General features: G+C 37.7%; 1 protein-coding gene across 3 annotated transcripts in view; it reads right to left on the bottom strand.

Annotated features, from left to right (window-relative positions):
* Positions 1–3,796, bottom strand: part of Itgb1 (integrin subunit beta 1) — a 49,259-nt gene extending 45,463 nt beyond the window's left edge. Inside the window, exon 1 of one of the 3 annotated variants that reach the window (XM_015483470.2) lies at positions 3,645–3,796. The gene's annotated coding sequence lies outside the window, so the exon portion shown is untranslated. The remainder of the gene's footprint in view (positions 1–3,644) is intronic. The other 2 variants (XM_015483468.2, XM_048809095.1) reach the window with 2 other exon arrangements.
* Positions 3,797–27,242: the final 23,446 nt, after the last annotated feature.

Below are 27,242 nucleotides of genomic sequence, written 5' to 3'. Positions count from 1 at the left end.
CCCTTGTGGTCACAAATCCTACCTTGGTGAATGGCACCACATAGCCAGAACCCTGTGTCACACCAGGCTGCTTCATTTCTCTAACCTCAGACACCAAAACTTATCAGTTCTGCCTCCTAAACACTGTAGTTCTTATGTTCCCACCCAGACCACCCGCTATACCCAGGATTGCCAAATCTTTTGATTACTCACCTTTATCACTAAAAAAATTTGGAATATGCATGTAAAATACACATAGCTTTATGGCAACGGTATAAGATATTGTAAACCATAATAAATTTTTGAATTTTAAAATGATTAAAATTTTAAAACATACATAATAGTAAGCCTAAAATTTTCTTCCTAATACTCTTGTGAGTCATTTTACATATCCCTAAGGATCAGAAAACTGCACTTTGGAGACTCACATAATGAGACTGGTCATGTAAGAAATGTCTATGTGTGGGGCTGGGATTGTGGCTCAGTGGTAGAGCGCTTGCCTAGCACATGCAGGGTGCTGGGTTCAATCCTCAGCACCACATAAAAATAAAATAAAGATATTGTCTCCATCTACAACTAAAAACCAAAATATTTAAAAAAAGAAATGTGTATGTGAGTGTGTGTTTATACATGAATGCACATATATTTGAAGCAGCTTTTTTTTTCCTTTCTCACACATTATTTTATTAGCAAAACATCAGTCCTTAAAAATCTTACAAATAAGCATTTTTAAAACAATGAGAAATTAACAAAGTATAAGAAGTATAGCTTGGCTCCTTTTGCATATAGTTCCTGAAAAGGGTCCGTTTTTGACCTCTACTGAAATATCTTAAGACTACCAATATTATGAGTTTTATGACTTGCACCTTCTTTAACCTCAATACATTTCAGCATGCTACAGCTGCAGATCCTGCTATTATTTCAGAATCCAGAAGACTAAGGCATTCTTTCTTTCCTACTCTTATCCTCCCTTACCCTGGATTCCCACCTCTGCAGCAACAATATAAAAGGACAAATGAAAATCTCAGGAGAACATATAATCAGGAACAGAATAAACACTAATATTATAATACAAATTTCTGCATATTTACACAATGTAATTCTCTAGGATTCTACCTACAACTTGACAGAGCCTAACCCCCACAAACAGTGGGGAAATCTAAAATTAACAAGTCCATCCAAATTCACTCAGATAAATTCAGCTTGTTACACATCCAGAATTCTAAATATAAAATCTCAGAACTCAAAAGTTCTCTGAAACTTTAGCCAGTTACAAGCTGTTTATCGTTATCAGTATGGCAGAACAGTTAAGAACAAGTGTGTTTCAGAATATAATGAAAAGAACATTTTCTTCAGAGAGAATACTACACTCCCCCCATCCCAACAGTCACAATTTATTTATCAAGAAGCCAAATAGATATTACATTAATTAGTAAGCATTGTCAAGAAAAATAGCAACTGGTCAAAAATGTTTAATTTTCATTAAGATAAAGTGAAGAGAGGTCCCCAGTGTCCCTCCTGGAGTTAAGAATTTAGAAATATCAAGTTAAACTACATTTTCATTCAGTGACGATAACTGGGGGCAAATTTAAGTTATACTAACCAGAAAACTAAGAAAGCTGCCTGAAGGTTGAAATTACTAAATGCAATGATTTTTTTAAATTGTTGATTCCATCCTATCATGCATAGAAAATTGAGAGGATTAAAAACTCTTAATGTAGAATTTCAGTCTTTAAAAAAGAAAACCAATATACCAAATACTTAAAATTGTTGGTCTGGGAAGTCAACACACATGAGTTAAATTGGAATTTATGTGTTTTCTAGTTACATAGTCTTTCTAGTAACATCATCTACTCTGCAAATGTCTATAAACAACAAAAAAAATACTGATCTGCTTCATTTCTTTTCTATTTCTCACTTCATCATCTTCAGTTGCTTATTTAATATTGATCAATATTCCAAAATTACTTAAAAACATGAACATCACCATGAATCTCTTTAAGTCCCTCTTGGGTACTTAAGTCTTTGATGTCCACAAATGTAGAATAGATAACTTTCAACTAATATTTCTTAATAGTTTATTAACATGTTCTAATATATAACCTACTGTAAAGGGTGTGTGTCATATAAGAAAAAAGTCTAATAAAAATCCATTTAGTATTTACTTTTGTACCATCAAAACAACAATAAAAAATAACTTCCTAGTAATTCTACTCACCTAAACACATGGAATACAGACCCCAAAAAACCTTACTAATGGTGCTATCAATTACATTGAGACATTTTTACAACCAAGGAGAATTGAAGAGGAGTCAATATTTATTGAGCATCTACTCTCAGGTAGGTGTTTTTTTACATTTTACATTTGATTTTCACAACCATCCTGCAGTTAAGGTGGTTACACATGGTTCAAACATAGGCTCTGGAGCTAGATCCCATGGGTTCTCCAGGGTCTCCTGAAGATCATAGGCAATTTACTTATGTTTCCCATACCTCTGTTTCTTCATTTGTAAAACAGGTATAAGAACAATACCTAAGCCTCAGCAGAGCCATTCTAGAAATTCAATGAGATAATATGTGCAAAATGCCTAGAGCTAAGCATGGTCCTCACTGTCATTATAATAATTATTATTCTTGTTCCTATTTTACAGATGAGGAAACAGAAGCAATGTAATTGGTGTTAGTTTTCCCATTTAAAGTACAAAGTTGTTGAAATAAAAAGTCTTCAGGTTTTAAATATGAGAATTCTCAGAATCCAACTTGTTCTGAAGCATAAGAAAGGGCACGCAGTGAAACGATACGAGAAGAGGTAGGGTTTTAAGTCTTGCGGACAAGTGGACACCTGCCAGGAGGGTCGGCCTTGGCCCCGTGTCCTGGTTTGGTCCTGGTCCCGGTCCCGGTCCCGGGGCCGCCCCGCGGTGGGCCGTGTCCTTTGTACTTCTAAACACTGAAGACAAGAACACACGCCGGCTCTGCGCCTCCCTTCCCCAGCGGCTGCGGGTGCCAACTTCGGCCCGGGCCTAGCCCGCACCCTCCCACGCCGCGGGCGCTCCGGGCTGCCGCACCGCTTCAGAAAGTTGGAGGCGGGAGCAGTTCTGATCCCGGGAGCAAGAGACCAGGCGTGTCCACGTAGCTCACAGAAAAAGCGGCCAGTGACAGAAACAGAGAGAAAGGGCTAGAAGGCGTCCACAACCATTCAAAGCCTCCTCGGAGGCTTCTCGCTCCCACTGACCACAGCCGGCGGTCCCAATTCCCGCACCTTAACCGCGGAGCTCAGGCCCGCAAGACCGCCGCAAGGGTCGCTAGATGGGGCAGGTGTGAGAGTGGCCAATGGGGGCCACCACCGCCCCCCGACGTGACAGCGCCCAGGCCCGCGACCCTCCCACTCGGACCCGGGCTAGGGCCGGCTCTACTTCCAGAGTCCGCCTGAGCAGGGGAAGGGGCGGCGGGACAGAGCCAGGAAAGGCAGGAAGGGCCGGGAGCCGGGCGGGGGGCGGGCGGCGAGCTTCCACTTCCTCTGGTGCCTGAAGGCTGGAATCCAGCCCTACCCCCTCCGCCCCGCGGCCCTGCCCGGCCCTGCCCGGCCCCGCAAAGAGGTCCAAGCCCGGCTCGGCCGGCCCGGCAGCCCGGGGGCCGCGCGCCCTCCCGCAGGCCTCAGGCCCTACCTTCTCCGGGCGGCGTCGGGTCCCGGCACGGTCGGCTCGGGCCTGCTGCTCCGCCGCTCGCGCTCGGCCTCTCCCGCGGGCTCTAGCGGCCTCCCGGTCTCGAGCGCGGCGGGCGGCGGCGGCTCCTCCTTCTCAGGGGCGGGAGGAGGAGACTCCGCCACCCGAGCCGCCTCCCGGCAGGAAGCGACCTCTGCGGCACCGCCTCCTCCGCGCGGCGGCTCCCGCTCCTAAGGCAGTCGCCGCCGCCCTCTCCCTCCGGAAACGCATTCCTCCCGGGCCGCGTCAGCCGAGCCTGAGGCGAGGAGGAGAAGGAGCCTGTGAGGCCCGTGCCTAGACAAAGGAGCGGGCCTGGACACGAGTGGGCCTGGGGAGGCGGCGGAGGCCGGGGGAGGGCCCGGTCGAAGCCTTGGCTGTGCCTCAGTGTCCTTCTCTGTCTAGGCAGGGAGGTGTGGGGAGGGACCCAGCGCTCCGCAGGCCCTGGGTGAGCTGTAAGCCTCCCGGAGCCTGGACTCACTTTCCTGTTAGGCCCTTCTTAGTTCTGCTTCCTCAAAGTCGCACCTCCGTGTTTTGATCCCTGAAAGTCCCCGGATCCCCCCGGGCAAATGGAGAGGGCTAGTCCTCCACCCTGCGGGGCCTCTTGGGGACCAAAACGACACTGTCCTCTCAAAAGGGAATTAGCTAGCAGCAATGTTTTTCGTGAAATAGTGGGCCTGACTTGTCTGTAAGAAACTTGAAGATTTAGAAAAGAGCTGAGTGGCAAGAAAGGGGAGGTGGGGGGGCGGGGGGATGAGGAACTTTTAGAGAAAAACTGATGAATTGAGAAGATGCTTTTGGTAGATTTATCTGGAAGTCCATGTGTGGGGAAATAAGGATGAGAAGGAAAATTCTCATCTTTAAGAGTACACATTCTCGTTTCTCCTCGTTTTTCCCCCCTTTAGGTGGAGTTGGGGGCCGGAAAAAGAACATTTAGAAGAAAAGGGAAACACTCATTATGAGATTGACTGGGCACATTTTGATTATAGAGGATTGAAATCTGTACCAATCAACATCATACTGAAACCTGGTAATGCAGAATATGTGGCTGGCAAGCTGCCATGAAGTTAGCAGAAAATGTGGGTTGCCACCTGGGGAACTATAGCACCCTGTTGGGAACAGAGCTCAAATTACCAGATTTATGAACCTGTGAAGTAGTGTTTCTGTTGTTAGAGATCAGAGACTGGGATGTTCATTTGGCCGTCAATATTAAATAGAAGATGAAGTGACCCCATCTATGGAAAATCTGCACGTTGTTCACCAGCAAAATCAAATCTATTGTTTAGCCAGTCTCTGAAGACCTCTAAGAAATGAGCATTATTTCTCCTGCCTAACGTTTGGCAAGCTTAAGAGGCTAAATGATGTTTCTATATTAACAACCTGTTAGAACTCAACATTCTTGAATTTAAAGGTATTGGCTTCACCACTGTTCAAAATTGGTCCAGTCTTAGCACAGGAAATTGTATAGTTTGAGATAAAGCACAATTTATCCATATTTGACTTGCAAGGATCTATATTTCCCAGAATTTCTTCCCTATGTGTGATTTGGTGAGTTACTAACAATTTTTGCCACAAAAACCTTAGTAATGTTCACATTTACATAACTCTAAATTAGTCCCTCAAAGTATCAAGCAATGTTGCAAGACACATAATCAGGTTTCAGCTAATATTTGATAAATGAACGAATAGATTTTCTTGTTCCCAACAGGGTGCTACAGTTCCCCAGGTGGCAACCCACATTTTCAATCTAGAGCATTTGCCTAAACTGAATTGTGAGTAGCAATTTACATGCAGAATTCAGGAGCTATGAGGAAAAATGAAATTAAAGAAACATATTCTCTAAGAAAAGTAGTAGTTGGTCAGGAGCATGACTACTTGTGATCTCATTCAAATATTGACAAGTGCATAATTAACTAAAATTTATGAATACTCCAAAGGAAAGTTGGTCTGCCTTATACTTAAGGGGAAATCCTATTAAGTAGATACAGTGCTGGTTACATTGCTAGATCACACCATGATAGTCCATTAAATTCAAGATAAATCCATACCTTACCCACGAAATTTCCCAATTGTCATAAATTGTTTTCTACTCTTTCATGTGTCATCATTATGTTAAATAACTAGAGTTGTCCTTTTCTTTAGTTTTGGCATCATATTACTTGCTCTTCAAAATATACAAGGTTCTTCAAACCTACTATTTTCTAAAATTAAGTTTCAAAGTTGTTCACTGAAAATGTTGTGATGCCCAGGTTTGTTTCAATTAGCCTTTTATTCCTATTTCTAAATAAAATTATAAAGACTTCCACAAATAAAAGAAACCTTTACCATTAAGATGCAAAGGAGGCTAGAGGCTTCTCTGAAAACCTTATTTTCTCCTTGCAACAGTGGGACCACAGTCGATTACTGAGCTTAAATTTAGTAAATTGAATTTAATCATGATTATGCAGTACTGGATTTGAAGTATAAGTGAGTCAATGTTGTCTTCAGGAACGGACAGCTATCTCTGGTGGATTGAGCCCTCTTGGGATTTAGGCTCTCAAATATTAGTCCCTTCAGTGAGCCACAAATCATCCCATGGTAACTTGAAGGCTTTTCAATCTTTGAGAGTAGAAACCTCCTTAAACAGTATAAATTTTTATGGGCCAATAGTTGAGTGCACATCTGTTAGAGTCTGTAAACAAGTCAAAATAACACCTGGCATTTTGCCAGGGGAATGTTAAGAGTTCATAAACAAGTCTGGATGGTGCCTGGCAAAATGCCAGAGGGAGTGGTTTGAGAAGTAACAAAAGCGAGCCATTAAGTGTGGAGATTCCTTATTGGTTGACTGATGTATCTAGTTTATGCTAATTAGATAAGCTGTGTGGAATGTATAAATACTGCTCCTGTCCTGCAATAAACGGCTCCTACTCCTGCTGTATCAACGTACACAAGTTATTCGTCACCCCCCCGGCCTTCTACACACATCCATTTATAAATCATTTTGCAAGCACAATAACATTCAGAAGGTAAGACCACCTCCCCACCCCAGGGTTAGAACAAAGAATGAATACCTGCATTGTGAGAATAGATGCATACCCAAGAACAATTTTTCCATTGATTGGCATAACACAATTCCATTTTTAAATAAGCAGAGTAACCTTGTGTTCTGATATCCCAAGATAGTACCAGTTTGTTACTGAAGCATAACTATTAATTTGTTCCCCTTTTCATTCTCAAAGTTATATTCTGGTATGAATGAAAAATGATATGGTCACCCTATGAATAAGAATATTCAAACTATGAAGAGTAAGGAGTAAGTAGAAATTCAAGGTAATTCAAAGGGACACATTACAAATCAGGTTCTAGGTTTATAGATAAAAACCAATTTTAACAATGATAATAGTAAAAGTAAAAAGTGATTGGGGGTGAGTGTGCAGAATTAGGCAGTTCCTGTAGATGAAGAGACCCTACCGGTGGATTTAATTAGGGGGAAAAAATCTTGAAAGTAGCCTGGATAAACAACAGAACTTGGATTTTAAATACCATTATAAATGAATATGATTGTGGTTAGAGCAAATTGACTAGGTGACTAGGTGAGTCTTTGACTACTTTTCCAAGAACCATGTCTACAGAGTGACCTAGATACATTTTTCTCATTGGTCACATCCAGCTACTTAGAATATGATTTTTTAAACAATAAAAAAGGAGGAGGAGGAGGAGAATGGAGAGAAGAAAGGAGAGGGGGAAGAAGAGGAGATAAAGGAACAAGGATAGATGGTTCTCATAACGTCCTATAATACTAATGCAGAAGTACTTCAGAATCATATCTCCATTCCATTTCCTAAGATACTAAAACTCTGCTTTTAAAACATAAATGTGTATTCCTTGTAAAAAGCAGCCCTGGGAATTATTGACCTTTTAAAATACCAAGAAAGGGTGACAGTCCTTGAAGTTCCTCCTTTTTCTGTCTCCAAATGTATAATGTTCAAATAGTCATATAATGCAGAGAAACTGGAAGTTTGTTTATTTTGCAACTTTTTGTTTTGGGTTTCAGGGCTTCCCTTTAGTGCCACCCCTCAATACTCTTCCTAAAAAAAAGACATGAAAAGTTAATTTTGCCACAAGGCAGCCACCAACTGAGTATGTATAGTACTTCAGTGCACTTGACCAGCCTGAAATGGACAAGGCTTAACTAGTGCTTCATTTCTCAACTTATTTAAAAGTAAAGTGCAAAATGGCAGAACATTCTGACCAGATTTGTAATGTGTCCTTTATAGTTTAGGCTAGCCATTAAGTCTTTTCCTTTTCTAGATAGTTAACAGTGGCTGGATTGTGGCTTTGAATGTGGGTCACTAATGAGTAAGGCTGCCTCCACTGGCTCAGCTTCCTGTTTTCCATATATAGTATCCCATTTTTTCTCTTGTTCAATCCACACAACGCAGCCTTCACTGGGTGTGAGCATTCCTTGCCAACATTCAGATGCTGAACATTTTTAAGGGCCTGGAGGGAAGAGTGTTTTGGGGCAGTGCTTTTCAAACAGAGTTTCTTCAGCTGTAGAAGGGAATGTGCCTTCCCAAATAAGAATAAAGAATACGCCAAATATAAGCAGTTGAATAGCACTGCAGTTATTTTTGGGAACAAGGGTCATTTAGTACAGGAAATGAGCATCAACCAGTTATAGCTAGTGACTATGAAACAGCATTTCTTTCCTAATTTAAGTACTTGAGTATCTAGAGAAAAATCAGCAGTGGCATTTTGAATTAGGAGCAGCTTGATTTAGGCCAGTTTCGTCAAAGAGTAGGAATCATAGGTAAGCAAGACCATCTCCCTGCACTCACCCCCCATTCAATTTAATCCTCATAGTATATTATCTAAGGCAGAGTTCTTGTCCCACCCAGATCTTGTTTCATGCTTATAAATGGGATATTACAAAACCCCTAAAATTGTAAACAAAATTTCATTTATAGATAGATAGATACATAGTTTTAATGGGATCTTAACCCCAAAACATTAGAAACCACTATTTTAAACACATGATCAGTCCTTTTTTAGACTAAATGCCTAAACAAATGTCTTTGTTATTATCCTGAAATTTTAAGTCCTATGTGGATTAGTCTTACTTGAAACAAGTTTCAAAACATCAGTTTGTACTTCCAAGTATTTATAATAAGATTTTCACAGCATGTTGTAGAACCTGCAGGTGGTAGAACAGGAAAAGTAATCAAACCATGCAATTACAAATTGCTGTTTTATTTATTTTTTGAAGTAAAGTAATTTTCAAAGAGAAACTAGAATTTTTTTTTTTTTATTTCCAAATTCCAACTTAGGGGCTGGGGATTTAGTTCAGTGGTAAAATGCATGCCTAGCATGTGTAAGGCCCAGGTTCAATCCCCCAAAATCAAATCAACACAATTAATTTCCAATTAATACACTGAGACTCAAATACCTTCATATTATAGCTAAAAATCAATTCAAAGCTGTTGTAAATTTTTAATGAATTGAGAATTCTAAATAAACTTCAATTATATTTTCTAACAATATTCTCAGAGCATTTGGAAGAACAAGCCTTGTGACACTCTGCTTTAAGATTTCTGCATGGTTGTTGGCTGATGTCATAAGTTTTTCCCTCTAGGATCACCAGAATTCCCTATTTAGAACTGCTTATGGCTGCCAGCTGGGTAATGTTTTAAACTGAAAGAATTTTGCATGTTGTGTTATTCTATTGTAATTAGAATGAAATAATCTTAGTCTGAAAGGTTTGATGTTTTAGCTCTTCAATATCTTTGTATGCCTGACTCTCCTTCATTTATCTAAGTTTACACCAGATTCCTAAAATACCAATTTCTCTTTTATTATAAAATAAATTCTCCCAAAACTTCCATATGCCTAAAATGTCAATTATACTGTTTTTTTCTGACATCAGAATATTGACCTTGGAAATGAAATACTTCAATCAAAATTTTATCAGTAGCAGGGTATGGTGGAGCTCGCCAATGATCCTAGATAGTTGGGAGGATGACGTAGGAAGATGGAAAGTCAAGCACAGTCTGGGCAATTTAAAGAGACCCTATCTCAGAATAAAAGAAGGCTGGGGGATGTAGTTTAGTGGTAGAGTGCTTGCCTAGCATATGCAAGGCTCTGTGTTCAACCCCCAGCACTGGGAAAGTATATATGTAAATATATAAATATATATGTATATTTTTTTAACCCATAAATGCATAAATGTTGCTGATTTGCAATGCCTTGTACATGGAATATGAGAAACTGAATTCTTACATATAAGAAATTTGTCTGTAATTGATTAAATAAATTTGAATATATCCATGGACTAAAATAATTAAAAGATTTAAATAAAAATAAACTATACAAGATGTAGAACATGTTGGGCTATAATCCTTGATGTGAAGTATTATAGTATTATCCACATTTTATAGCCAAGGAAACTGAGACAGGAGCGACTACACTGCATAACTATATGCAATAGTAAGTACATGCTGCATTAAGTTACAGAACACAGATTGAAACTGAGGCTGCAAGAATTGAGGGCAGCCCTGGCAAAGACAATGACTGCTCTGATTGAGCTCCACTATGGCAGACCAATCTGATTCTGGTGTTCAAGAAAAAGAAGTAATCTGTAAGCCATGCTTTCCATATCAGCATTTATGAAAGTAATTAAGTGACATTTTCATCTATAAGTTACTCCTTGTCTATCTTCTTAGTCGACACAGAACTGGATGGGCATGAGATTGCTATTAGGTGCTCTTTATTCTAAACAATCATATACATCTATATACATACAAAGGATGGCATCAGATTATAATTGTTATATACCAGGTGTGTGGGCATAAAGTTGTTCAACCAAATCATTCAAAGTTTGTCAGTTACATATTTTTTATCAGACACCTTAAAGATTTTTCTTAAGGCAGTGTCCATATCTTAAGTGTTTGTATGACTAACACAATATTTTATATATATAACACTAACACAATATATATATATATATTAGTTATTAGGATGACTGCTTTTAAAACAAAATTCCTAAAATATGAGTATTGACAAGGATGCAGAGAAATTGGAACACTTATGCATTTCATAGGGGTGTAAAATAGCACAATGGCTATGGGAAACAGTGTGGAGATTCCTCAAATAACTGAAAATAGAAAATAGAACTAGCATATGATCCAGCATTTCCACTTTGAGTACATGCCTGAAAAAATTTGGAGCAAGGTCTCCAAGAGATATTTTTCACCCGTGTTCATAGCAGCATTATATGCAGCACTACATAGTGAAAGCAACTCAAGTATCCACCAGTGGATGAATGGATAAATAAAATAGTATTGGAATAGTATTCAGTTTTACAAGAGAATAAAATTATGATGTATGCTACAACGTGGATGAACCTGAGGATATATGAAATAGTCCCCCCAAAGACAAATACTATACAATTCCCTTTGTGAATTACTTTAAATAGAAAATTCATAGAAACAGAAAATAACAAGTATTTTATGGTTGTCATGGGCTGAGGGCCTCACGGAATAAGGAATTGTTATTTTCTGGGATACAAAGCTTCAGTTTTGCAAGATGAAAAGCATTTTGGAGATTGGTTAGGATGATAAATGTTATGTTATGTATATTTAATCACATTTTTAAAAGTTACACATTTCCTGGGTTTGGAATACTGAAAAGAATTAGAAATAGTGATAACCCCAAAGCAATGAGCACAGGCAGTATTGAAATTATGGTCCATTGGAAATATCAACCTTTATCAATCAGATGCTTGAAAAATGATTAATTGCAACCTGAAATAGGACTGATAGATTGGTGTGTGTGTGTGTGTGTGTGTGTGTGTGTGAAAACACATCAAGTGTTTTCTCTCTGGAACTCTGACAAATGTTAAATATGCTCTGGTGCACCCAGGGACCCACACCCTACTGACCAAAATTGGCATGGGAGAGGCAAGACTTTAAAAGAAATTATACTTCAACGAACCAAGAGGCTTAAAATAGGAGAAAGGAGAGAAAAAGAAGAGTACATTAAATTAAGGTGCTAAGAGAGTAATCTCTGCTGTTTGGAGCCAGCCTAAGTTGTGAGGGGAATTTGATTTCAGAAGACCTCAAAGCCACGGGCTGGCATTCACCGATGAACATGTACAATTCTCAACATAAAGCAACTGGAGTGGACACCAAGTACTTGTACCCTCAGCCAAGGCATGATTGGTATTCCTACAGTGTTCAGGACTGAGTTACAATCAGCAATCACAGATCAGAAGGACCTGAATGTTCTTTTTTTTTTTTTTTTTTTTTTTTTGAGAACAGTCACTGGAATAAAAGAAAAAAAAAAAGAAACAAAATAAAACGGTATTTCCATGTGAAAAATCTCCTAGGAAATTTTGCCTATAATGAGAATGAAGAGATTTCAAAGATGATGGCTCTGAGACATAAAATGAAAGTTCTCCATATATTAAATATCAGAATGTAAAACTGTGAAGAGTGTGTAAGAGGGGAGGGAGTTCTGCAGGGAAGCAAGGCAGGTGAGTGCTCAGGCCAAAGCTACAGCTGAAGGAATGGTTGAACAAGATTTTGTACACAGAAAGCACCTGAGACTCTAGAAGAATTAAATGCTTTAGCAGCACTGCAGCATTCAGATCAACTCAGGACGTTCACTCTGAGAATGTCAAGTCTACCCCAGTGATGACAAAGGTGGGGTGTGGCTCTTCTGCTTAGCAGTGAAGGAAATTAGAATAAACTTATCCGTTGGATTCAGGTTGAAAAAAAATAATTGGTAAGTGGGAATTAGTCACTGAAGTTACAGAACACTTATCTTTGATGATCTTTGTAAACAGTCTATATTTTTATTTGCCCCTATTCAAACTTTAAGGTGGAGGAACATGGTAAGTGATTTCTCATCCTTTCTTAGACTTTTTGATTTGCAGAATTAGGAATGCGCTATTCCTTGGGTTATTAAAGAGTAATATTTTTGACTGGCCCCAGGACATAAAAGCAGAAGTCAGCTTGTGTCAGATATTACAAAAAAAAAAATACTTAATGAAATTATTGGCATAAAATATCACCTACATTTTTTTTTTTTTGTACAGAATGACTAATCCAAAACAGGCCTGCCATGTAAATTAGCATTACCATCTCAAGCATATCAAAAGTCTTGCAGCTGGTCAATCAGGATGTTATGCAAAAATAGATGGAAAGGAAATAGATTTTACAGCTATTCCATTTTGATTAGATTTCGATATGAGCAGCGTTTGATTGAATTTCTGCTCTTATATTTTGATATTTTTGTAATACATTGAAAATAAATTTACATCTCTTTTCTATAAATCTATATCTTAATGTTACTTACAAAACAGAACAATATTGGCACTATTTCAAGTAGATCTGTAGTTTGGTTTTGAGCTTGCTACATTACAGTGTAGAATTAAAAGAAAAAGAATTATTTTTTTGCAGTGCTGGAGATGGAATTCCAGAACTATGAGTATACTGACAGCTCTTATATTAAGAGAACTCCAAATTTCAGTATAAAATCTTTTATTGTGGGGTAGTGTTTTCCTAGTAAACATTCATATGCAATTTAAACTGTTTCAGCTTATTATCAGCTTAGATCATTTTTAGTTAAGAAAATTTGTTTTTTTAATTTTAATCTTAATTTTGTATGGCTATTATTGTGTGTTCACTTGGAAAATGCAATTTTAAGTATTATTCTAGTCATTATTTTTTTCCTCAAGAGGTTTTCTGACAGTATTTTCTTTCACAGACTAGAAATATGTACTGATCACTCTTCTTTTGCCAAACTGTGGACCCTAAAAGGGCAGAGAAGTTGTCCTAAAATGAGGCTGAGAGGTGGAAACAGTATGTGAGTGATTCAAAAAAAGGAAATGAAGCCATAGGCAGAAAAGACACAGAGGATGGCTCAAAAGATAAGCTAGAATGTAAAGAAGGGTGATTCCACATGAAATAACCCAGGAAAGAGCAATGAGCTTTTATAAATATGTAGTCATGACTGCAGAATTATCTCAAATAGTTCAGTCATGATAAAGGAACAGAAGGAAGAAGCTGAACTAGGTTCAGATTAGAAGCAAATATCACATACTAACACACACACACATACACACACACACCACACTACATACACAAAACAAACAAGACATATTTTGCATATTTCTTTTTCCTTTTTTTGGGAGGGGGGTAACAGGGATTGAACCCAGGAGTACTTAACCACTGAGCCACATCGCCAGTCCTTTTTTATATTTTATTTAAAGACAGTGTCTCACTAAGTTGTTTAGGGCCTCGCTAAATAGCGGAGGCTGGTGTTGAACTGGAGATTCTCTTGCCTAATCCCCAGATTTGCTGGGATTATAGGTGTGTGCCACTGCACCTGTCTATTTTGCACATTTATAATATGCTATTGATGATTTTTTCTGTCCCCAAAAAGGAACATTAGAAATAAAAGTGTTGAAATAAAAACATAGGTTTGTTCTAAAGATCAGAAGAGGCCTGTCTCCCAAGTTTAAAAATCAGAAATGAATTTTTAGGATCCTGGTTTTTAACTTCTTTGCATTTTACATACATTGAAGAACAAATTTATCAGTTTAAGAATAGATATCATAGTCTGTCTTTCTACTTGAAATAGAAAATATGCTTTACTGGTTATCTATGTTATTTTGAAGTGAATACTTTTAAAATCTTAGTAGAACTTCTCAGAGTACATAAACTTCTTCAGTAAGAGCCAAATTTTCTAATGACATCAAAGGTCTTCATCCTTCAAATGAAAAAAGTGTAGAGGTTTTGAAATTGTAAGTCCTGTAAATTTCAGATCATGACATCATATTTGTTCTGACAGAATATAAAGATAAGGTATTATCTAACTTCTTGGGGAAAAAAAGTAAATATGAATAAATTGAATTTTTATTTCCTAGTAATAAATGAAAATATTTGGACAAAATCAATTGCCTTGTTTTCAAATGCTTTTTATATAGTTTACCATATTAAGATATAAAACATTTAAATTAAAGAGAAGAATACAATAAAATATCATGGACTCATCACCAGACTTCCTAGTTATCAGGATTTTGCCATCTTTGCTTTATCAGGTCCTTGAGGGTTTTTTTTTCCCCATTTTTGAAGTATTTGGAAGAAAAACCCAGACTGTGAGAGTATACTTCACACTTTTCAGCACAAATTTTGAAAAGATGAGCTTTTTTTATATAGCCATAATATCATCACAACCAAAAACCTAACATTTCCCCCCTTAATATATAATATCAAATCAATAATCATATTTTACTGATTATCTAAAAAAATTTTTTTTGCAGTTAGTTTGTTCAAATCAGAATCCAAAATAAATAAATACCCCCAAATCCAAACCAGAACCAGAAAGCAGCCCTATTACCACCTATGGTTGTTAGGTCCTTTATGTCTGTAATATCCATAACAGTAACTCAACATTTCTTTTTTCCCTCAAGCTACCAGGTTGCTGAAAAGCTAGGTCAGTTTATCCTGTAGAAATGTTTATTTTAAGTATGTAGTTTAAAGGCTTAAATAATACAGTAGCTCAGAAAGTACTTGGAATCTTACCAAATATATAATTAAAGACCTACAGAGATTTTTTATTACTTCAGATGAAATTAACCCTTAGAGTATTTATTTCATCCCAATTTATAAATGAAATAATACAAAATAGGCCCCTTGTGAATTTGCCAAATTAACCTGCACTTTCCCCTTATATAATAAGATTTGCCCTTTAAGAGAGCAATCCAGATGTAGAAATGTACTTCATTATTATCATTAGGTTTTAGAAAATGTGCAGACTCTAGTGGACTGGCACATTGAAACTCTCCCTGAATTACCATTCTTGCTTTCTTATTGCTCATACTAACCGTTCTCATTTCTTTAACCTGGAGTGTATGTTGTGTAGTTAAGAACTTGCTAGATATTTTTTGTATATTATCTCATTAAATGTTCAAGATACACATTGTCTGTCCTGTTTTATAGAAACATTTCAAGCCAGACTCATGTGACAGAAAGCCTATAGATTTTTTGTCTTTGCTTTGTTTCGGGGTATTTTGTCTGTTTGATTTGGTGCTGAAGATGGAACACAGGGCCCTGCACATGCTGGTTAGGTGCTCCACCACTGAGCAAGAGCGCCAGCCCCCTGAAACCTCATCACTTCCTTCCTTCCCTGCTTGCTGTTTTACTGTTCTTGTCCTGTCTTCCATATTGTCCCTTTAATGTTCCTTTCCCCTCTCCCAGTTGTTTTAGAAGCTAGCACTTTCCTTCTCCCACCTCAAGGCTCTGCACCTTACCTCTGTGCACTCTGTGACAATGAAACTGACAGTGAGATGCTTAGACAACGCTAGTCCAACTAGTGGAAAACGGTAAATTCCAGGGCACTTCTCATTGGTTTAGAGATGCCCATGCACCCATCTTTTTCTTCTCACTGAATCAACCAGTTTGGGTTTTTATATGACTTTCACATCTTTCATCTACCCAGGTTTATTTTCCATCTAAGATTTCCCCTCATTTCAGGGGCTATACTTCATATTTATAATGGAGATATTATGTTTTGGATGCTTTTCTAGTACTTTGACTTTACATGTCACAGTTGAAAGGTTAAAGATATTTACATCAGGACTTGCTGTTATCTGATCTAATAGTGAAATAAAGAAATGATACCCAGGGTTGGGGCTGTAGCTCAGTGGCAGAGTGCTTGACAAACATGTGTGAGGCACTGGGTTCCGTCCCAGCACCACATAAAAATAAACAAATAAAGGTATTCTGTCCATTTACAATTACAAAACAAATAAAAGAAATGATACCTCAAAGCACAGTCATTGTTATTATCTAAATTAAAATAATCCCTAATACTTATCATTGGATATGGCTTGATATAAATTTAAAATTGATATAAATCTGGATTCTGACAGCTTTTATTCTCAGATTTTAGGCAGGCCTCAGGTGATGGTTTCATGGGGCCACTTTTTTTTTTCATCATTCTGAGGATATTAGGGCTATAGCCATCAGAAAAATCTTGGTGGTATCTCATCTTTCTGTTTTGTTTTATTGGTGCTTCCGTTGTAGCCTGTGCCAGAGTCAGTGAAATCTCTTGAGCAGAGGAACCTCTCTGTGTTTCATGTTACCACCATGATTTGAACACTTAGATGCTCTCAGAACCTTTGGGTGTTGCCTGAAGGGTGCTGACAGCAATCACTGTGATTCAGCTGCACATCCTGACAGCCCCGTCACTGAGTATTATATGAATCATACTGCTGGGTATTATTGGAGTGCATCATCACCCCCTTCTCCAGCCCCTTTGGGAACCTCGATTCATCCTACCTCTGAAGACAAATGGATGACACCACCAATGGATTAATAACACAGTAATTAAATAGGTTACTTAAACTGTGTTTTGTCAGTTTAATTTGACCAGGTATTACAAGGAGAGTTACAATTCTGAGCCACAATGAAATCCTGATCATAATGTACTCACTTCTTTTAGTAGGGCATATTAATGTCTATACTGCTTATTTTTAGTGGTGTTCTAGGGTCATGCTCTTGCAGAGCAAAATAGAACAGCAGGCTGAGATCCCAGAATGTACATGCTTTTGTCGTGACTCACAGCTTGGCCCAGGCTAGTCCCTTAGTCCTTTTAAAATATTATTGAAAAAAAAAATTAACCCACATGAAAACCATTTATGAATACTTGAGGTATCTACTACTTGTTGTATTGTCTATGTCTGTTCCTGTATCTGGCATAGGCCTGCTTCTATTCTTTGGTGTTCATAACACACCAGGCACATGATATGCTAAGCACTCTATTATTTCATTTTAATTTCCATGACAACCACATGATGAAAATATTAGGGTCCCAATTTTATAGTTAACATTAATTGAGAGTTAAGAGCTGACAATTGTCCTATGAGTTTTACACAGATTATTTTATAATCCCGAGTACAACTCAGTGAGGTGAGTGCTGTTTGACTATATAGCAGTAGGATCAGTATGCAAATTAAGAATGCTTGACACCAAAGCCCATGCATTTAACCACTATGTGATACTTTTCCCACCAATAATCTATGACAGATCCATAGGGATGTTTGGGGAGGCACTAGAACTTACTAGTTAATAACAGAGACTTGAGGGGCAAATTGTATTTGAATTTGGATGCAGAACTGTGTGATCTTGAACAAGTTACTTAACCTCTCTGTGCTGGACCAAGTCTACAAAATGGAGATAACAAGACCTGCCTCAAAGGCTTATGATGAGGATTAATTTTTTTTAATGCATATTAACATGATACTTGGCACACAATGTTCAATAGATTATAGTTATTGGGATATTATTAAAATCATAAACCAATAGTTTTTAGGTTAACATGGGAGTAAAAAAAGTTGCATATGATAATTTATAGATTTTGATTCTTAATCATTAACTTTTCTAAATTTTGCTTTTCATGATAATGTGTGTTTTTGAGGAGTTTTATTACACTATGCAAGAGTGAAAGTAACCCAATTAGTTTTTCTTATTGGCTAGGATGCCACAATCTTTATTTTAGTTACTTTCATTTGATTAAATTGCCACTCTTTTAAATGTTAAAATATGAAGACCTCAATAAATATGAAGAAGCTATTATGTCAGGAAAAGGAAACCATCATTCATGCATATATTTCATTAATTACCTAGATATTTAGATTTTCATTCTAAGAATGTAAGTTACAGAAAGCAAGAATGTTTGCTGGTTTTGTTTCTCAATGACAAGGACTCAAAAAATATCTGTTGAATAAATGCATCTTATTGGGTAATTCAGTCCCAGCAATTTGGCCTCCTTTCACTTGAATTCAAGGTCACCTGTTAAAAATAAGCCACTTAGGGCTGAGAAAGTAGCTCAGTTGGTAAAGCTCTTGCCTAGCATGAGTGAGGCTCAAGGTTTTTTTTTTTTTTTTTGTTTGTTTGTTTGTTTTTTGTTGTTGTTGTTGTTTTTACCCAATACTACAAAGAAAGAAAAAAAAAAGTTTATTTCTTTGTTTTATTTTTTTATTTATTTATAATTATCTTTGTCGTCTTTCCACCAACGAAACCATCTGTAGGCACTGAAGGTGGGCCGAGGGAAGGTTTGGGGACATTCTGTATTTATCTGCATTAAGTAGAAAAGAGCAGCCCTGGGCTACTGGCTGAGCTTCATCTGTAGGTGCCTCTTCCTGGCGGTGCCGGCACCTTTTCCTGGCCTTCAGGGAAGAATGGGGCCAGCAGCTCAGCGCAGAGCAGGGCTCTGCCAATACCACGTCATCGAAAATTTAACAGTGAGTCAGCTGCTCTTTGTCCTGGGCTGGTTTGTGAGATCCGGTGCCGCAGATCCCAGCGCTGCCCGGGTTCTCCAGCGCCCTCCTACTTGTGCAGCATGCCCTGCAGCAGAGCAGCAATCTGAGGCCAGGACGGGCAAGGCCTTGCTCCTGGAGCTGGACCCTGGGAAAGGAAAGGTGGCTGCACAGATAACTCAGGGCTCTCTGCTGAGGCTCCCTTGCCAGGAGCAACGGGCCTCTCTTCCCTCAGTCCCCGCCTCCTTTTATTGACTGACCTCTGTTTATCTCCTTAGGAGGATTCCGAAGACTAGCAGTGCCTCCAATGGCTTCACTGACCTGTTTTTGGTAACTAAGAAAGAAGTTGATGTTTGAAGACATAAAGTGCATTACGCCCGATGGAGAGCCTGGGTGAATTCTTTGGCTTAGATTTTAGTCACTTGTGTAATGAGAAGTTTGGACCAGTAGTTCCCACAGGCCTTGAAGATCTAATTCTTTTGGTCCAGGTGAAGCCAGGGAACTTTCTTTTTCTTTTTCTTTTCTTTCTTTCTTTTTTTTTTTTTTTCAGCCACATCACCAGGTATCCCTTGGATGGGCAGGCAGTTCCATAAGGATAAATTTCTATCTTGAAAAATTCCAAAAGGAACAACATTCCTAACGCAGAATCCAGTACACTCTGTGGCTTGTCACACTCTGGTAGACCCAGGGTCCCCTGGGAGAGAATGCAGGGGCTGGGTCAGCAATATTCGAGAGCTCCCATGTTATTCATAGGCACAGGCAGCAAAGTTCATTGTGAGCAGCACTTCCTGCCTTGTTAGTGAGCCACAGACTCCATCAGGAAAGAAAGTTTGTAAAAGTATATTCTTTGGCCAGGTCTAGGACTTGGTGAAATAGCTACATTATCTATGACATCAGTGACAAGGCCAAAGGTGAGAAAATTAACATTAAATATTCTCTCCAAAATATTCAGAAAAAGGCAGGGAGACCAGATGTTTCCTTTCTAAGTAGCAAAGGGCTGGGGAACAAAAGATGGGAAGAACCACTTGAAACCATGCACTGGACTTCTTTCTCAGTACCTAATATTACCAAGTTCCACAAAGGCATTTCACCTCTGTTTTCCAGAACATATAGTCAATAGACATTAAACAAATGTGTGGATCAAACAGTTCTGGTAGTCCAAGCTCTTTATCTGCTGTGATTTATTCAGGAAAAACTCTACTTTATAAGCTCTTAAAGGCAGAGATTGGGTCTTTATAGGGCCTGTCAAAATTATCTGGAAATATTTATCGAGATGAATTGGTCAAGAGCTCTCCTGGTGTTGGGGGACGGTGAAGGATGTGAGGTTGAAAAAGTATATATGTATATTACAAATCCAGGATTTTCTTGAAAAATCATTTATTGATTCATTAATGACATAAGGTCACCACTAACTGTAAATGGTAATGCTTATTTCAGTAAAAGAAACAGCATTATTCAAGACATGAATTTATGGACACTAATTTGACAGTTTTAGGACAAAACATTGAGTGATTTATGACACAGACAAATTGACTCACCCTAACTGTCTAACAGGGAACCTGTTATAAAATAAAAATGTTTTCATACAAATATGTTTTCAGTTAAAATCATGTTCTCAAAAATACTTACTGACATAGGGAATTTTATATATGATAAGTCAAAAAAAATAAGAAGGCAGAAACTTGATTTCTGTCTACACCCATTTCCTATTTCCTACAGGCTTCCTACTCATACTATTTCCCTCTTTCTTCCTAAACAACACAGTTTTGATGAGGTTTTCCTCCTCTTCTTTCACAGCTGTGTGCCTCATGCCAGGGGAAAGCAGAAAAATGAAGGGGTCCCAGATGCTGGTCTGTGATCTGCTGGTCAGTCAATGTTGAAGTGAATGGCTGGAGGTTGGTGGCCAAAAGCCAATTCACTAAAAACTCACACAATGTAAGTCAATTTCCTATAAGCTGATTTACTAGATGTGAAGTACTTAGAAATAGTTTACTGTTCTCATTTGTTCTTATAAAATCATTTAAGGGATATTAAAAAAAATTGTCTCTGACCCAGTTCCTTGTTGCTATAATTGGAGAATGATTTTGATGAACTGTCCTCAAGAAGTCACCTTATTTCTTATTATGAGAGCTAATAATTATTTCCTATTGTTGAAACCAATTGAATATTAAATCCACATTGCTTCTTAGTGGCAACTGAAACTGTACCAATAAAGTACATATAGAATGGGAGAGAGAGGAAAAAGAAAATTATTTGGGGATTGTGGAAGTGAGAATGCAGTTGATTTGTACTTTTATTATATTCTTTGGGTTTTTCTGTATTTTCAAAATTTTTCATAATAAACATATATTGTTATTATGGGTAAAGTAGGTATTAATACCTAGGTTACATGATACAATAGGTATAAGTACCAACCCCAGAGAGTTGTTAGATCATTGAGAATTTTCATCTGGTTCCGCTTAGTGAAGTGGTAGGTGTGCAGGTGGGCTTCCCAAAGGCAAGGGAGTGGATTAATCCTAGAAGAATGAGCATGCAGAGGTTGAGTAGGAAGAGGTGAGGGTCAGGACCATTGTTTTTTTGTTTCTGATTTGATCGAGGAGGACCAAAGGACCTCCTTCATAAAATTTATTGTTTCTTTCATGTTTTACGCTTTGCAAATATGTAATCATCTTTCATCATCACATGATTCTTGAAAGCAGGTATTATTATCTCCATTTTGAAGAGATACTGAGATAGAGATTTAGGATTAAGAGAGAGAAATACCAAATCTTAAAGGAAGCACTCACAAGCCATCAAGATGAAGAAGGCACAGTTGTAAATTTTGAGCAACGTGCTCTTGGCCTGTGCCCTTAGCCCATGCCCTTGCAAAATGAGGGAAATAAACAAGGGCAAGGAAAACCTGTGTGAAATTGTGTAGCTCCACCTGGATCCACCTCCAGTCCAGCTCCTGATATAGTCCTTCTATAAATATTGGACTCCCATCCCAAGTCAGGGCTGCTTCTCACTCTGGAGACAGTCTGCCTTCTCTCTTGAATGTATCTGCCTTCCTCAAAGTCATGCCTTTGTCTGGCTCAGGCTGAAATTCTTTTCTGTTTCATATGTAAAGAACACCACTGGACTTGATTTGAGTACCCCTTTCCTCTGGGAACTTCTAAGACCCTTCTCTGAAGATATCTCCATGTGACAGTGGAAACTTAAAGTCAAAATTACACATAGTTAACAGATACTGAAACTGTGATTTTAATGCAAGTCTGACATTAAACATTATGTGCAGTTACCCTCATAGATGAGTGAAAAATCATATATCAGGTAGACCTGAAGAGAATCTATTTTTTTTCAGACAAAAAACTGTTGTGGTGTAAGTGACAAAAATCAACTCAAAGCACTTAAATAAAAAATGGAAATTTATTGTCTTATGTAGCTAGGAAAGAATATAGTGAATTCGTGTCTTGGCTGGGTTTCAGGATAAAGACTATGTCCTGTACAGGAGACTTTGAAAGATTTTTTTTTCCCCTACCAAAGAACACAGGATCCCCAGACTGCAAACAGAAGAGCATGGAATGTGCTTCTATGATGCCACTGCTCACCTGTTGTCCCCTGCCTCAAAGCCTGAAGTCCCAAAGCAGCAACTGTTCCAATAAAAGTCAGGTTGGTCCATAAACCCAAGCAAAAAATTTTTGGAAGGATCTGTATCATTTTGATATTTATTGTTTATTATATCATTGTTGTTTGCTTACTATTGTTTGTCCTTAAAAAAATCACATTGCCTATGGAGCTGGAGCTCTACTGTGGCTCAGCAATAGAGTGTTTGTCTAACATGTGTGAGGCACTACATAAAAATAAATAAATAAATGTCCATCTGCAACTAAAAAAATTGTCTAATATATCTGGACATAGCGAATTGCTCTTTATTCCCACAGTCAGAGGAACTTAACTCACACTTCCTGTCCTCTAGCGGCAAAGAACTGACCACAGTGTGACCTTTAAATGTAGGCTTTAATTAACATGAGGCTTATGCTTGTTTTTCAATATTTCTATTTTAGAATCTTCTGATTGTACCATTACTGCAAGAAGGGGGAGTTTTGTTTTCTTTTTCCTTTATTTTGTTCCTAGATCAGGAGACACATTTTTTTTTCTCTCTCTTTTTTTTTTCTCAAAAGGCCCAATAGTAAATATTTTTGGCTTTGCAATCCATCTGACTTTAATTGCCAATTAAAGTACTATTTGGGGAGCTAGGAGTATAACTCAGTGGTAGAGTGCTTGCCAGGCATACTCTAGGCCCTGGGTTTCATCCGCAGCACCTGGGGAAGGATACCCTTCCAGGTAAGAAGAACTTCAGTTCTATATGTGTCTCTATTTTAGTTGTTTAAATGGTTTCTTAAAAAAAAATCTAAAATAGGGATTATTGACATGTGTTTTGTATTTCTGTTAACTCCAGAAGAGGAATAATCTTAATAAGGCATGCATATTAACAAACAAACAGACAAAAAGCTTAAAATTATACAAAGTGTTCCAACAGAAAATTTAACATTTTAAAATCTCACATTTAACAGGTAAATTTGATTAAGAAAGAGATCACAACAAACTGAACTGTGAGTAAATGGAAGGATCATAAATTGAAGAGGCCAATAAATTCTATTTTCCTTACTGTGGAGGAGAAATTGGTGAAATAATAGAAAGTGGCTATTTTAAGTCTCTAGTAATTCCTGCCCAAGGATGAATGTGTAATTCAAAACCTGTTTACAGGTTGTGCCTGACTAGGTTTTGTTTTGTTTTTTGATCAATAACAATTATTTCTATATATTTAAAAAATCAGGACTTAATATCATTTTGACATTTATTAATTATAGCATTAAATACATGTTCCATTTTATTTAAACTTAAGAAACCATCATTTCTGGTGATGGTTTTTACCATCCTTTTCTACTATCGCTGAAACATCAAAAATACAAGTGTGGCAAAGGAAACAACAGAATGAAGAAAGCTTATAGAGAGGAAAAATCTGTGCCCAGCTACTCTTCCAACATAAGATTAGTATCCAGAACATATAAGAACTCAAAAAATTTAACATTGAAAAAACAAGCAAGCCAATCAATAAATGAGCAAATGAACTGAACAGATGTTTCTCAAAGGAAGTACAATCAACCATTATATGAAAAATTATTCAACATCTTTAGCCATCAGGGAAATGCAAATCAAAATTGCAGTGAGATTCCATCTCACCCTAGTCAGATGACTGTTGTCAAGAATACAAAAGAAAAAAAAGCAAACAATCAAAATAAATAAATAAATAAATGCTGGAGAAGATGTATGGTGGGAAAATAGAAACTTTATACATGATTAGTAGGAATGTAAATTAGTACAGTAGGGGAGTTCCTCAAAAAACTAAAAATAGAACTACCATATGATCTAGGTATACTGCTCCTGGGCATATATGCAAAGGAATTAAAGTCAGCATACTATAGGAAACCTGTGTACCCATGTTCATCATAGCACAATTCACAATAGCCAATTTATGGTGCCAGCCTAGGTACCTATCAACAGACGAATGCATAAGGAAAATGTGGTAAAAATACACAATGGAATATTGTTCAGCTTTTCTTCTTCCCAAACTGGAACTCCATATTCATGAAATGACAATTCTCCATTCTCCCCTCCCCAACCCCTGGCCACCACCATTCTATTTTCTGTCTCCATGAATTTGGCCACTCTATGAACCTCAATAATGAAATTTTAGATTGCAAAAGATAGCTTTCATAAATTTGGCAGTTTTAATATTTTATTATATTAGGAACCCTTGAATTTTATTCGGAAAAAAAATATTATTTTGCTGAGCGGTTTAACTAAGCTAGATTGGTTTTCTTCCAGCTTTTGTGTTTTGTGATGCTTTGATTTGAGAATCAAATCTTTATCTGAATGTGAGAAATCTATAATGAGATTGTTTTAATTAAAAAATTGATATTTTTCTTATACTGATAATTTCAATCAAATCTTTTCTCTATTTGACTCATGATCAATAATCTCCAAGCTTTTCCATAGTTTTAGAGTATCTTAAAATATAGTACATGCTTAATAAAGATTAGTTAAATGAATAAATGAACAAATGAATGACTATAAATGAATGACAAAACAGACTTAAAGGTCCTGAAAGGGATGATGCAAAGGACCCAAGGCTGAGTACCTCATATAAGAGGAGTGATACAACATCGGTCCATTTGTATCCGGCTTATTTTTCAGCATGTCTTCGGATTTCATTTACATTGTCACATGTGTCAGTTTCCTTCCTTTTAAAGGCTGAGTAATATTTCACTGTCAGCTAGTGAATGCATATGACCACATTTTGTCTATCCATTCATCCATTATTGGACATTTGGTCTATTTTTGCTTTTGGCTCTTGTGAGTAATGCTACTATGAACACAGATGTATAAATACTTGTTTGAGTCCTACTTTAAATTCCTTTGGGTGAAATTGCTGAGTCTGTGGTAATTCTGTTTAACTTTCTGAGGAACTGTCATAGTGTTTTGTTTTTTTTTTAAATGGTTGCACAATTTTACATTTCCACCAGTAATGCCCCAGGGTGCTGATTTTCCCTGATCCTCACCAATGCTTGTTGTTTTCTGTTTTTGTTTCTTTTGTAATGGGTATGACCTGATTTGTTTTTAACTGGGTGAGAAGAGGAAAAAAGAAGGTAAAGGAGCCTGAGAATCCTGTAACTTTAGAACAGAATTAACTCAACTCCGAGCTCTCACAGAGCAGCCATTGGATATCATATTGTCTTATCCTGTTACAGACAATCCCAAAGCACTAAGAAGAAAATGGAAGCTAAGGGCAGATGTACTACGTGACAAATATGTTAGGACTTGCTCCAATCTGTTTTTCTCTAGAGTCATAAATAGGCCCTTTGGGCAAAATATTCTTACATAAAGTTCTTCAGATACAATGTTAACCAAACCATTTTTTGTATAGAGTTTAAGATGGAGGGATAATTTCCCAAATCCCTCTCTTTACAAAGTGTGCTCTTGAGTTCTGAATATATACAGCAATTTAAGAATATAAAATAAAACCATAGAATTCAGGAAAACAATAGAAATAACAAGCATTCCTATATCAGGAATATCACAAAAGTGAGTTGATGTTACTTTGTACTATTTTTCCAAAATAAAATAAAATAAACAAGGAAACCTCTTAACTCCAAGATTAACAAGCCGTCCAACAGCTAACTGTTCCTCTAGTGCTCCTTCCATTTCCCTCCCTGACTCACCTACAGCATTCCTCTGGGCTTCCAGATTCCTCAAATCACCTGCCTTGTACCTATACTCAAGAGAAGACAGCAATTATAGCTGAACAGCACCTTTGCTATAGATTCTCATCATGAGATGGAATTGTGTTACATATTTGTTATTGTCTGGCAGCAGAGGTGCCTAGCCTACTGCAGGGCCATACTGCTGTGTCCTGATCCCTTCACTGTAATCCTAGAGAGAACAAGCTTAGCAGTATGTGCTACATTCTATTTACCTCTTCAGTTAACATGGCCATGCACAGTGGTTACACCCAGGACACCATGCCAGGCATAATGATTGAGTTTGGAGGATCTTTTTGACATCAGCTGTATTCTGTGTCCAACCAGCTCTGTTCCACAAATCCTGGGAACCTTGGCTTTGGTCTTGGTTGCTTTGGATAGCATTTCCCTCAAGATAATATTTTAAGAAAAAAAATTTAAAGCAGCTCAAGATAATATTTTAAGAAAAAAATTTAAAGCAGCTCAAGATAATATTTTAAGAAAAAAAAATTAAAGCAGCTCAGGTTCACAAAACTGAGCAGAAAATCCCCATATAAGTAGTATCTATAGAATAGTTTCACTACCCACCCCTCATCCTTCTGTGTGCTGTTTAGTCATCACTCCCTCCCCCCCTCCCCCGACTTCTGGCAATCACTGATCTTTTATGTCTCTGTAGTTTTGCCTTTCCTACAATGTCATACAGTTGAAATCATGCTTGTATGCAGCCTTTTTTTGACTAGTTGCCATCACTTAACAATATGCATTTAGAGTTTGGGATATAGCTCAGTGGGAGATCACTTGCCTGGTGTGCACAAAGTCTTGGGTTCAATCTCCATCACAGAAAAAATAAATTAAGCCTTAAGGATATATATGCATTTATGTTTCCTCCATGTCTTTTCATGGCTTAATAGCTTGTGTGTGGGGGTGGGGGGGCATTCCTAAATTTTCAACTTATTTGTGTAAATGCCAAGCAGTGAAATTGCA

Source organism: Marmota marmota, unplaced genomic scaffold (genome assembly GCF_001458135.2).
Source record: "Marmota marmota marmota unplaced genomic scaffold, marMar, whole genome shotgun sequence".
Classification (NCBI taxonomy): Eukaryota; Metazoa; Chordata; class Mammalia; order Rodentia; family Sciuridae; genus Marmota; species Marmota marmota.
Note: the sequence above shows the minus strand (reverse complement) of the source record. Positions and strands in the feature narration are given on the sequence as shown.